Source organism: Excalfactoria chinensis, chromosome 8 (assembly GCF_039878825.1).
Source record: "Excalfactoria chinensis isolate bCotChi1 chromosome 8, bCotChi1.hap2, whole genome shotgun sequence".
Classification (NCBI taxonomy): domain Eukaryota; kingdom Metazoa; phylum Chordata; class Aves; order Galliformes; family Phasianidae; genus Excalfactoria; species Excalfactoria chinensis.
The window spans coordinates 4,920,334-4,933,501 of NC_092832.1; the positions used below are offsets into that span (position 1 = coordinate 4,920,334).

The window sequence follows — 13,168 nt, forward strand, 5'->3', positions numbered from 1 at the left end:
ACTTCATGTCTTACACCAGGAGAAGGGACAGAATATGCATGATCTAGTACTATACTGACTCATAAAAGCATGTCATTTCTTTTTGTGTCACATTGCTGGGATGCTCTATCAGGTAGTATGAACCCTGACACCAGATTTAGTGTATCACTGTCTACCATTGCTTGTTTAATTGCTTAGTCTGAGCTCGTGTTGAAATTACATTAGAATGTATGTTGAAACTGTATGTCTTAAGGAATATTTGTGCAGAAAGGAGGCAATCTTATGATTTAGTGAAATCTTGGCTGATTTTTCTTTCAATATACTGAATTAATTATCCACACTAATAATAAATGAAGCAGTTCTTCCGCTCACATTTTTGCTTGTGTTACCCCTCATACAATCTCAGATTTTACCTCAGTTTTAGTGAGAAGAAAGGCTTAGCTAAAAGAAAGAAGAGAAAGGATCAAGAGAGTTTCTGTTCTCTCGTTTACTCAGCACAGCTGGAATTTAAGAACATATTATAATATAGTACAAATGCATGAACAAAACAAAATAAGCCACAAAATTTCCAGAACAGCTCTGGTAAAGATAGATGTTATCCTGAGGTTACCTCTCAAAAAGCAAGAACATTGGTGGAAAGTTCTGACCAGCACAATCTCTGTTAGATTGCTCATGTTTGAAAGTCACAAATCATGATGAACAGGAACAGAAGACACATATATACACACATTTTGGTCAGAGATCCAAGCAAATCCTACAATGACAAAGAAGGAAAGCAAGCTTTGACTTCTCTTCTGTAGCAGCCCAGTAAGCGACAGCTTTTCGACAAGCAGTATTCACAGACTTCCAAAACTCTCCACAGGTTTGCACTGCATCTACTGCTAAATATCATTTTTCAGTTATTACAAGCAAAAGACTTAGCTTTGCAGTGAAATCTCACCAACCTCTTAGCCTACAGAGCAAGGAATCCTGTGAAGATTCTTTTTCTCTCGTCACAAGCCCCAGATCCAAACCTCAGGCTTCTGCATTTGTTGGTAAGAGGAGTGTGTCTCTATATCTCACAACAAGTTTCAGAAGCGGCTTCCTGGAAAGAGCCTTGGTATGTTAAGTCAAAGACAAAAGACAGAGAAAAAAATGAAATATTAGCTTTTCTTAAAATAATCTCTGTCAGTTTCAGAAAAGACTGGGTAGGAAAGGAAGTGACAGTTCCAAAATACTTGTAACCCATTCCCTCTTCTCCCCAGGGTTCAATTGGTTTCCTATTTAAGTTGTTCCAAAAAGACCTTTATTTGTACTTAGAGCTTCTATCTAACATGCATAACCCTGAGTGGGTGCAGGCTGCAGATACCCTGCCCTCCTGTGCTGCTGCTCTCACAACACAGATTGTGGCTTCTCAGCCTCCAGCTCCACCTCACACACCCAAAGTGTTAACGGAATCAATAGGACTGAGTTAACCACTGTCATACTGAAAAAGAATCCATCTTTCTATGGTCTTGGTTTTATTTATCAGGTATTTTCCTTGGCTAATATTTATTTACACCGCAGCTGGCATAGCTCAAACCTGTTAGAGCTCTGCCTACATCTGAGACCTCTCCATGCAAGAAATCAATATAACGGATTCATGAAAAACATCATTCATCAAAACCAGCCCTCGCACACACAATACGGCAGCTGACAAAATAATTTTCTTGTCTCATCCTTTAGCTAACTGCATCTTATGCTGTTTTCCTGTGCCCACCACATCCCTGTTTTCACTAACAACAAAATATTCTGAAGAGCTACATTCAGATATTTTAGCTAAAACAAAATGCTTAATGAAAATATGGCTTAATTTTGGATAATAATATGGCTATTAAAATAGCTTCAACTACTTCTCAGTGAATGATACAAGGTGAGGTAAAACTTAAAAACTGATGGAAAGTAACAATCACGGGCATGCACAAATGTAATAAAAATCTAAAATAATTTCACATTCAGTTAGTTTTATTAGCCTTTGACCACTAAAATGTTAATATAATGATAATCAATCTTGAATCAATTATTAGGTAATTGCTGAGTCAATAGGAGTGTAGTTAAATATTGATAAGTGTCTAAAAGCTCTACCAGGACATATTGACAACTTGAGAGATGACTGCAGGCCTGTGCAAAAGGAAAGCTTGACTTGCATCGCTTTGATGGAAAGCAGCACAAGGTTGAGTTTACATTCTTATTACCACTGTTAGATGAACCGATCGATAGAGGCCATCTCTGCCCTGTCAGCATGGAGCAGTGAAGGCATATAGGTGTTATTTCCAGTCTTTTCATCTACAAAACAGCGCAGAGATGACCAGCTAATGTCCTGTGTGACAGAGGGCAAAGGACTTAGCAATCCAAAGATTTCTAGAAGAAAATACTTATGATGTGATGAGGGGAAAAGGAGGGGGAAATTTCATCTCCAGAAGGGATGCTGCTGCTTCTGCTTAGTTCTGTGTCTGTTGGTCACAAAAGTAGCACAGCAGCCTGCAGTCACACTCACTGGCTAGGCTTATAAATTATGAATTAAGAGTCCTTCTCTTTTGACAGACACAAGAAAAATAGCTCCAAGAATTTATACCATATCCACAACTACATAAAAGTCAAGACACATTTTAATTGCACCCAGTTTGGTCTTGTGATAGCATTTATCAAAGAAGTCACAATTTTGTTCCATGAAAGTGAAGCACTCACACCTGTGCTGTTCTTCAGCTCACAAAAACTCTTTGTTTTAGTAATACTGAGCTATTTGTATTCCAGCTTGCTTAATGAAGTCATGTCGTTCAGCAAATCTCCTTTACTATTCTGTTTGTACCTACAAGTGGATGAATAATTGGTACCTAGATACTAATATTCTTTGAATGAAACATACTCAATTATATCTGTAGCCAGCAGCAAAATGCACAGGAAAAGAGAACAAAACTATTTGTTGTTGGATTTGGGTCAGATAAGATGCATTATTATAGCAAGCTCCAGGTAGCATGAGCTGTTAAGGTTATGTCAGGAACGTCATTATAACTTTCAGGTTCTTTTATTTAGACAACTTTCTGAAACAGTCTCCCTCTCTGGTGATATTTTCCTACTTTGTACCAGCCTAGGGGCAAACTGTTTTAGCAAGTTTCAGCTAGTCATTCTTACAGAAAGATTAACTTTCACCTCTTTTGCAATGCCCCCAAATAAATATGGAAGTGAGTTATCCTTCAGCTGCTGAATGGGGTTTTCAGATGGGCCCTCTGAGGGCTTGCACATGACCAGCAGAACTGGCTTCCTCCACCTGCCAAAGCCAGCAGTGGATGATGTGGAGCCCTTGACAAGCCCATTGGGCACAGAGCACACAAAGCCTTGCAGAACTCATCTCGGGAGTTTCTGACAAGAAGTCTCCTGCTACTACTCTAACTACATCTCCCAAAGTTTTAAATTCTGCTGCTGGAAACATGCTCTGAAATCCTGACCAGCTCTGTAGATCTTGCCAGGTGAGGAGCCCTCCTGAAGCCCCAGCAGCCCTCACCAGCTCATCGTGACGCAAGACTCACCATGTCACTGTTTTTTCCAGTATTTGTCTCAGGAACACACAGCTCCTCTGCTTCCAGCTCCGTTGTTGACGTGTTGTTCAGCAAGTAGGATGAGCAACCCTCAGTGACGACAGCTTTTCAGTTCGCAGAGTTTTGCAGAACCTCTGACAACAAGAGTGGTGAAGGAAAAAGCAATTTCAGTGAGAACAGGCTGATGCAGAATCAAATCCAAGTATGCTGCTCACTGTTTAGAAAAAACATATATTGATTTATAAGTATATAATCATCTGTTTATCCTGTTGAATTTACTTCTGAGAGGGGGAAAAAAGAGAAGAAAAAGCTGTTCTCCCTCCCCATCTGCTTTTTCTTTTTGTTCCATTTCGTTTCTATCATTTATCTCCAGTTGAAGCTTCAACAATGAGAAAGGCCATTTTTGACTAAAAGGCTGTTATTTCTGAAATAGGAACAACCAGCACCCCCATCAGGACAAAGCGCTAGCAGGCAAGCAGGCAGAGGCCAAAATGGAGCACATCTTTTTAAACAAAGAAGAATTATTTTTTGAGACTGCTGAATTCATACAGTTACTCTGTTGTACCACAAGCTGCAAAGTGTCTACCTCATTTCAAGAATACAAATTATAGTCTGATGCAGACAGTGTGCTCCTAAGCTGACAGGCAGAGCAAGACACACTCATGAAGTATTATTTTGCTTTATCTGTGCAGATAGGTGAAAGACATACACCTGCACAATAAAGACACCCATATCTTATTTAGATTCAGAATATTTATGGGATTATTTTCTATCTGGAATGGGCTCTCTGCAACCATTGCCATCAACAAAGAAGGCAGTGTAATAGGGAAGAATGTTACTACTGCTAACACACAGATATTTATGTAAAATGTCAAGGACTCTGCATGACTAAGTAAAATCTTAACCAGTGTCAGGCTGCAGTTCTTAAGAACTGTGTTTGAAAATCCACATGTTACATGATAGTTTATGTTCTAAGAACAATTTAGAAACACGAGAAATTATAGATTAATGTCTCTTCTACTTTAGCTTAAAGTAAAACAAAAACAAAAAACTATAAAACTCTGTAGTAGATGAAAAGGTCCCATTTTTTCCACTTTTCATTATATAACAACTGAGTTCAGTACGCTCAGTTCAGGCAATCCATTAAGTAGTAAATGAGAATGGGTTGAACTCAGCCTTCCGTGGAGGTACTACTTATATTTACAGATACTAAGAAAGATGTAAGTGACTTAGTGAGGACACAAATCATTAAGCCTGAGGGTGAGATGTGGGGCAGGTGTGCCCTGTTTCCTGCTGCAGTCCTGTCATCTGGGGGCTCAAGGGAGGTGGCCGGAAGGCTGCGTACCATCCCTGGTGGTGGCATGTGGGATCCAAGGAGATTAAATGCCAGGTCTCATGTCTCTATAATCTCCCAGATAACTTTCAGAGCCAGAGTGAGAAGCCATGCTTATTCAGTGAGAGAATAACAAGTTCAGGCTCAGGACTCTAGTTGATGTGAGTTGATCCTAAAAGTAGGCGTCAAGGTTAGCAACCAAAGAACGTTCTTTAAAGACCATGGGAGGGTCATGAAATTTCTGATGCACATCTTATCAAAATGGGGCTGAACTATTAATCTCAAACATCTACTGATGCTGCTTTACGTGTATCTAAATCAGGAGATGTTAAGATATGTGAAAACTTTAGTAATGCCAGATAGCACATCATGAACTAATAATATCGAAGCACCCACGAAACAAAGTCTGACATCAAAATAACATCCATTTCAAGCCTCTCATAAGATCAATTTGACACAGAATTTTCAATGGTAGTCTCAAACAAAGAGCATGAAACACCCCACAGCCATTTCTTTTCCCAATATACGCTTTGTGGGTTATGTAGTTGTGCGTGCTCTCAAAAATCTGTTGTTTTTCTTTTATTTATTTTTTTATATATATTTATAATTAAATTCAAGTCACATATATCCATCTCTCACTTAAGAAAAAACAAAACCAATAAAACAACCCACCACTTTAGTTCAGAGGTACTGACGTTATTTAAATAGCAAACTGATCAACTGTGAGAATATTGTTTATTTCATCTAGCATATTTACTGTGCGTTTAAATGAAAAATCTGACAGCCAAAAAGGACACGTGAAACTTGAGTTTGAAAATTCCTAACAACTGAAAAGATCACCTTCAAATCTGACTTTGTCTCACACTCTTCATTACCATAAGCTTCACATATCGAACAAGAAAGTGGTTTTTAAATGTAAGCTTTAATACATTTTTACTATTAAAATATGCCATATGTAATGTGGGATATGCAGCTTAGACACACTACTCTTAGAACAGCCTAACCTTCTAAAATATTCTGATTTTTGAGTGCCTGATACTAAAGTGCTAGCACTGCATTAATGTAGCATTTTGAAGCTCATAGTGTTTGTGTTTATTACAAATTTATAAATTTCTAGAAGCGGGTCTGTACTCCTTTAGAAGTGTGAAGAAGTATTCTATATATACCCCAATACTCTTGCTAGACCTTTGCTTTTTAAAGATGGGCTGCAAACCCAAAAGAGGCGTGATGCATCTTCACAAGCCTGACAGGGATTTTGTTCAATATTTATGACCTTCAGATGTAAAAATGCTCTCTATCAGCTCCTGTTTTGCATTCGATTCAGCTAAAGTCACACCACAGGTCAACTAAAAAAGACTATTACTCGTGCAAAATAAATGAGCAGCTACCATTATATAGGGAAAACTTAGTACCATGGCGGTTTAAATGGGTAAGGTATAGGATTGACTTTTATGGGAACAGAAAAAGTCTTTTAAAAATGATTAATATGAAGTGATTTCATCTATTATGCTTACTGTGTTTGTATTGATAGAGCTTTGCATAAAATATCTACTACAGTACAGAAAGGAACGTGCTTCATCTGTGTAGTATTTGATTAATAAGGAGTTTTAATATTGCATTCAAGAGTATAGTTTAGTCCATACATCAGACAGTTTTGCTTTCTCTTACTGGTGGCCCAGTAGGGTTCTAGCCTTCTGCATATATACCTCCAAAATTTCTGCATATTACTACTCTTTGATGAAAAACACAAAGCTTGCTGTTGTCCCAGCTGCCCTGCTGCAGGTTGGTAAGCACAGCACAGCTGAGGTGCATACCAGTAACAAAGGCCTGTGGACACATTACCTTTTTGCTAGGATGGAGCCAAGGCCCAGGGGGATCCATCTTCCATTGGAACAATCTTTCTTTAATGTCTTGTGCTGATCTGAATCGCTAGCAGCAAAATCACAGAAAGCCTATTTCCTGAAGCAATACAAGGTTTATAAAGATGACTTCTGGCTAGTTTCTTTTAATTTACTTTCTGCTAATTGTACAGAGTATAAAGAAATGTTCTGCTGCTAAACAACACTCCATTTTGAGAACTCTTGCTCAAAAAAGAAATTTTTGTCTGCCTATTTTGTTTGAAATTGCCTCTTCTATCAGTCCAGGAAATAAATATACATAAGGCTTGGCATTGCTGGGTCACTTACCTGCTGGTCAGAAAGCTGCCCAAAGCTATTGCAGAAGCCAAGAGGCACAAGAGAGTGGTTGGAGACCTTAAAGCTGCTCTGACAGAAGTGCAGGATTAGTCCCATGCTTTCCAACAACATGCTCAACAACAGTAATGTCCAGATAAATAAGAACCTTAATAAAACAAAAAGTGGAAGTACCTTCAGGTCCAAAAGGAGGCAGGAGACACTGGTCTGCACAGGTTTTGCTTAGTGAATTTCAAAAAGGTGTTCTTTCTATTTGCTGTTAAAGGGAATCATTTCCTACAGGTTTTAGTGATAAATTACTGAATACATTAATTATAGAGTACACTGGAGCCTCTCAAGAAATACATACTTAAATAAAGGGCCTAAAAGCTAGGTCTGGGTGGACGCTACTGTCTCTTTTTGCCACACATATATTATATATTACCTAATAGCACTCCTAAGGATTTCAGATCCATTCCTAAGTCTTCTCAAATCACAGGTCAAGTGACTGAAATGATTTTACAGTTTAACAGTTGGCCATAGGGAAATCAATGCAGCCTCTTTTCAGCTGGGAGCATCTGTCATAAGTTTCCTGCTGGCAGTGAACAGCTCCAATGTAGACATACAACTTCATAAAGTTAAAAGGAGAGGACAGTAGGGCTCAGAATGCAATACTATGCTAAGAAAGATTCTAAACACCCCAGGAAAAGTCTGGTTTAGCAAATCCCTCTGTTAATTGAAAATGAAAATTCAGATTATTACCCCATCATCACTCTGCTAATTTTTTTAACAAGATGGATCTTCTCCAGGTCTCAGCAGAACATGAAGTATCTGTCACCTTTCTATTCATCACACATATTCTCACAAGGCACATTCAATCATTTATTTCAAGCCTTAATCATTTAAGGCTGTAAAATTGATTCAAAATAGAGGTCAGTGTATGGGTATATTCTGACTTCTGTAGAATACTAATGCAATTCACTGCACAGAATTTTCCATTGTAAATTTTAACTCAACTTGGAGCACAGGCTAAGCACAGCATTCCCAACCAAGCTAATGCTAGGCTTCCACAGGTAAATCACAGCCACGAGGTACAGCCAAGGTTTAAACTGAGAAACGTATAGAAAAGTTCACTTCAGGAGGTTCTTTTTCATAGCAGCCAGCATCCATGGCAGCTGTTGCGTAAAGTTTGGCATGGCAGTATTCTCTTTGTATACTGCAACAGCCCTCAGCAAAAACAACAACAACAAAACCCCATTTCCAAAGGAGCCTCTGCTTATTTTCTCTAATACCATGCTAAATATGCGGAAAGCATGCTGCAAATTGGTACACTCAATGTCTTCCTGCACTCCATGTTTTCCTCTCTAAAAAACACTATATCTCTTTCACCAAACTGCTTCAGTATTGGTTGCAGATATATTTCCCAGTAAGGAATCCAAGCAAGTCCTCCTCTAAGACTCACAATGGAGATGACGTTTTTCACTGGGGTGGGCTCTGCTCCCATAGCCACAGCAGCCTGCACACCCAGCCTGTGCCCCTAATGGCACAGCATACAGATGGAGACAAAGTTCCCCACTTAGCATCTTTGCACTCTCAAGAGACAGTGTACCGTGCTCCAAACAAAGCCCCCTGCTGGGAGCAGGCTGCTCGCTCTGCATCCCATTTCACCTCTTACAGACTTATAGCATCCCCACAGTGCTGCCCCGCAAGTTTCCAGAGCATATGTGCAGATACACTCATCTGGCCACAAGTCACCTACCTGATCCTATCAGATGCACTGCTGCTGTGAAGACCTGATGCCTTAACAAAGGCAAGGTGCAATGGAAAAAGCAGGAATTAACAGTGGAAGGCAAGCAGCCAAACTTCTACTACACACTGAAGTCCTACGTTTAAATACACTGTAACAACCAAATCATCCTAGAGATTCATGCCCTACTCACAAACACTTTAAATGCCATCAGGAGAGGCTACTTCTGCAGGCTTTGCCTGTGGTACCTCAGGAGTAGATAAGATCCCCAACTAGGGAACTGAAGTGAAGTTGGAGAGAGTGAATTATGAGCCTTCAAAACCAGGCAGCCCTGTCTGCATTCTGGGAGTCAGTCCTGCACTGAGCTTCGCTGCTAGCATGAAAAAAAGAAAGCCTCCAACAAATTGCATGTTACTTTCCTATCTTACTGACCACTACAGGGAATCTGGGCCACAGTAAAACAACGAAAGAAAAAAGAAGAGGGAATTGCCTTTTTGAACCATTCTTTCAGGATGACAGCAATATCTTCCTCATATTAGATCTACTAGTTTGCTTCTGACAAGGCTGATGCAGTACCAAAGCCTATCACATCTATGGTTAATCACCTCATACTCACTGAACCAGTTGGCTTGCAAATTACACTAGGCAGATCCCACTTGGCAGCATGCAAGCCCTTTCTCATAACTTAGTGAGCTTGATATCTTTTTGATATGCAAGTCAGATGACTAGTCTATAACTCTATAGAACATTAGTTCCTTCATTTAAATATAGATGTTAGAGCTGCTTTTCTCTACTGTATCTCTCTTGTCCCTCAAGATTGCCTCAGTTAGTTTCGCGGCAGCTCTACAAGTTTTCTGTTCTTTCTCGACCCTGATGTCCGTAATTTCCCTCAAATTATCCTGTGATCTTATTTTTTCCCTTTACTTTGGAATAGCCTCATAACAAATTTATTTATTTATTTATTTGTTATTTTTAGTGCTACTAAACATCTGGTCACATTAAGACATTTTGTTAAGTCAGCAGGAAAACAGCATTAAATAAGCATTCAATATTTTCTGTTTCATCCATTATTGCTGCCTCTAAAGTGACAGACGTATATTTTCTCAAGTCCTTCCCCTGCTTCTAGTAAAATTATTCTCTTTGATTCATGGGCAGTATGTTACAGTTGATAACATTTATACAACAGCAATCCAAAAAGAACTGTACTTTCTTCTTTAAAAATCTGCTTGATTTGCAGCATTAGATAAGATTATCTAACATGCTATTATATTAAAAGTAGATTAAAGAACATAGGCTAAAATGTAGAAGTCTTAACTGTCACTTCCATGAGCTGTGTACTGTCACGTAAGCAAAAACTTTACCTTAATCTACTCCCAGACAGCTCTAGATGGTGGCATTTTCATAGGGATGCCCTTTTGCTCTACTTGAGCTTTGTATATCAGAGAGATTTCAGTATCACTGTTCACACTATTCATTTTTCAATACCCCATTTCCCTCTTCTTTTAGCAGTGACCCACAGCATTATTAAAGAAAGAAAGAAAATGTTCTCTATGACACTAGCAGAACGACTTTTCATCAAACCAGACAGCAACACATGACACTAATGATGAAGGCCTTGACAACACACGGAGGGCCAAATTGCACAGACTTACTTGCTTGCACTTCCATGTTCTATAGGCGATGTATCCTAATGCACTGCTCCCATGAAATAAAAGTGTTTAACAACACAATTGGATTTTCTTACATTGGCAGGCCTGATTTTGATTCTTCCACTGAAACTCATTCTTGAAAGGCAATTCCAGCTTGGTTTTTACTACCTGTGCACAGAGAAAAAGGGAATGACATCATGAGTTACTCTGATTTTCAATGCAGATAAAAATCGCTTGCATCATGTCTAGTAGGTAGAAACAGCAGCTTGAAGAGAGCAGTGTTTTTGAATCTTTTGCTTACACCTGTTTATCTATATCTGTTTAACAATACTAACCTAGGGAGAGGAAGAAAAAGATTTAAAAGTACAGTACAGACTGGTCAGAACTTTTCTCGTAAATACATATACGTGTACATACACAAAAAAAGACATTCACATGTCTGCAATTAGCTGTCATCACTTTTATGTTCAGTAGTACCCATCCATTAGGGATTACTCTAGGCTAAATGGAAAAAAACTTTGGCTCTAGGTTGCTAAAACACATATAAAGGAAAAGAAAGGATGATCAGCAGAGTTTATAGGTATTTTTAAAAGTAACCTAACAAGATAGAAAATGGAGGAATTCCAATGCTATGCTTGACGTTCCTGTTTTAGCCCAACTGGTTTGTAATCAACAAGGTGAGACAGAAACAATTTCCTTAGCCTTTCAGTTCCCTTTGAACTTGCTGGATGAGCTGTACGCCACCATCACTCTAATGCGAAAAGAGACATCATCTGGTGTGAGCATGCAGAGCATACTTGTCAGTGTTTATGATTACAGAAGTCAAGCTGCTTTCAAGTCACATTCAAAAACGTTGGAAGTGCGCATCTTTTGATAGTCTGCCAGCACTGTATAGATATATAACCAGTATGGCTACATCACATCATAAAATTTTATTTCCCGTAGATTTGTCTGCCACAGAACATTTACTTGCTGTCAAAAGGTAAAAAGTATGCTAACAGCCCCAGGTTTCTCTACACACGCTGGAATTGCTGAAACCATCCCTACAGCTGCTGTTTTTTCCTTCTTGCAAAATTTGATGTACTCTGCTTTTGAGGTGCGGGGAAAATTTATCTTTAGAACTGGATTATTTTCATATTGGTATCTAGGGAACTGCAGCTTCTGGAGGTATGATTTAATTTGGGCTCCTCAGTGACACTCAGCCATGAGCCTGCCGCACAGCACTGAACATTCTGATTTTATTGCACAGAATCTGCATGGGAGCAACGCTACTGCAGTTTGTTAGATCTATGTGCTGTTCCAGGGAAGCCTGTCTCTGCAGGCAGGAACACAGAGCAGGCCCACTGCCAGCTCAGCTATTTCACTGTCACCAAATGTACAGAGGCTAAGAAAGTACCTCCATGACTATCGAGATACCAGTGATATTCCTTCCACGCCTTGTGAAAAACTGACTTGGCAGTAGCTTCAGTAGCCAACAGGTAAAATCAGAGGACAGTCCTGCGCCACCAGCTTGTGTTTCAGCAGGGAACCAATGCTCAATGCCTGCAGGACAGCCAGATGATGGTAAGACTACATATTTTGAGGTTTACCAGGGTAACTGACAAAATAATGAAGAGAATGTTCTAGCGTGGAATTGTTCTTGTCATGCCAAAGCTTGCTGTTTTTTTGATGTACTGAGTCATTTGATGGTTTAGGATTCTTTTAATACATCACAGTCACTCAGCAGAGATACCGTGATCATTCAGATATAACAGAAATATTTGGTTTTATTTTCTGGATCTGTCAGTGGTTTCTTGAGCAACTCTGTCACTATCAAAATCTCTGCAAAGCTGAAGCTATAAAGGGGACAACTTTCTTACACATAAAATTGTTTGGGAAGACCATCTCACAACACTTCTTGCTTGCAAGCAGGGGTCAGAACCCCATTTCTCCTTCTGCGCATATCATACAGTAAGCAAGGCCTGACAGGGAAAGGTTTTCCACCTCCACATGTTGTCACACAAAGAGGAAATCCACAGGTCCAAAAAGCCTGAGCAGGCTAAGATCCCAAAATAATCCTTAACTGAAAGATCACAAAACTTTGCTCATAAAACATAAAAGGATGTTGTTGATTATTTCAAAATACTGTTTAAATTCCAGCATTTTAAATGTAACCAGTGTCATTATCTTATGTATTTCAATGAAAGTCAATCTAAGCTTACACATCTTGGAACATTCCATTTAGAAAACATTGCATCCAAACTAGATATAGTTTATGAATTTGAAACTACTTATTAAAATGCTTCCAAGTAGGCTGTTTTTTGAAAAAAAAAAAAGAAAAAAGGAATAGTTTTAATGAACAGATTCTAGCATTCTTTTTTTCTTCCTGAAAAAATATCCAAACAATTCTAATCAAGTAATAAAGAACAGTTGTGAACTCCATTTGTGTGTCTTTGCTTACTCCCACATCCGTGAATGCTCCCAAGATTTCCCGCATTTTGAAGTTATGCATAATAGAGATCATGCTGCATCCTCATAGGTGCATACACAAACACCCCTCTGTCACACACAGTGGCCAAATACAATACAATACAGTCCACTATCAGCAACTGCATCTAAATAAAATCAACCAGATTATAGTTTTTAAATGATGAGTGTGATACACAAACTACTGCCAAAGACTTCCAATGGAAACATTTTTCCCAGCTTTATGTGGACTACTTCCCCTCCCCCCCACAATATATATATATATATAT

General features: G+C 39.0%; 1 long non-coding RNA gene across 1 annotated transcript; it reads right to left on the reverse strand.

Annotated features, from left to right (window-relative positions):
* Nucleotides 1-964: 964 nt before the first annotated feature.
* Nucleotides 965-7,159, reverse strand: LOC140255394 (uncharacterized). Its single transcript, XR_011904477.1, has 3 exons — nt 7,053-7,159; nt 3,525-3,667; nt 965-1,074 (listed from the first exon to the last, which is right to left on the reverse strand). It is a non-coding gene; the product is annotated as an uncharacterized lncRNA (long non-coding RNA).
* Nucleotides 7,160-13,168: the final 6,009 nt, after the last annotated feature.